We start from the raw sequence: 876 nt of genomic DNA, 5'->3' as shown, positions 1-876 counted from the left end.
GGTTGAGTCCAGGATGGCAGAGGAAGGTGTGGTGGCAGGAACAGCTGAGAGCTCACATCGTGATCCACAGGCAAGTGTCAGAGACACTGGGAACAGTGGGAGTCTTTAAAACCTCCATGCCCAGCCCCAGTAACACACCTCCTCCAACATGGCCACACCTCCTAATCCTTACCAAACAGTTCCATCAGCTGGAACTCAAGTATCCAAACCTCCGAGCCTGTGTGGCCATTCTCATTCAAACCCCCAGAGTATTCAGTGTGGGATGTCAGATGCCCTGCAGGGTTCTGCAGATGTGTCCACTGTGGTCTGTAGACAAAGACCCTCAAACAGGGGAACTCTACTGCCCTAGGATCTCCCCCTTTGCTCCTGTCTCCTCCTGCTCAATCCTCTGCCTTCTCCCTCAGTTCTCACCCCAGCAGGGCTCAGCACCCCTGACTCCAGAGCTCTGCACTAACACTGTCTCCTCCTTTGCATCTAGTTTCTCTCTGTGGTCAGCCATCTTGCTGTGAGCCAGGCTGTGTGGTTTCCTTATGTAAAAGCTACAATAAGGGCTGGAGAGGTGGCTCAGAGGTTCAGAGCACCTGTTGCTGTCGCAGAGGATCCAGGTTCAGTTCCCAGCACCCATATGGTCCTTCACAACCATCTGTGACTCCAATTCCAGGGGATCCAGTGCCTGGTGCACCTGCATACTCATAAGCTTAAAATATACATCTAATAAAACAAAGTTAAAAGCCGGGTGGTGGTGGCGCATGCCCTTAATCCCAGCACTCCGGAGGCAGATGCAGGTGGATCTCTGTGAGTTCGAGGCCAGCCTGGTTTACAAGAGCTAGTTCCAGGACAGGAACCAAAAGCTACAGAGAAACCCTGTCTCAAAAA

The sequence above is a fragment of the Alexandromys fortis genome, unplaced genomic scaffold (assembly GCF_014885135.2).
Source record: "Alexandromys fortis isolate MF-2015 unplaced genomic scaffold, M_Fortis_MF-2015_v1.1 scaffold_679, whole genome shotgun sequence".
NCBI lineage: Eukaryota > Metazoa > Chordata > Mammalia > Rodentia > Cricetidae > Alexandromys > Alexandromys fortis.
The sequence above is the reverse complement of the archived record's forward strand: the minus strand, read 5'-3'. Positions refer to the sequence as shown.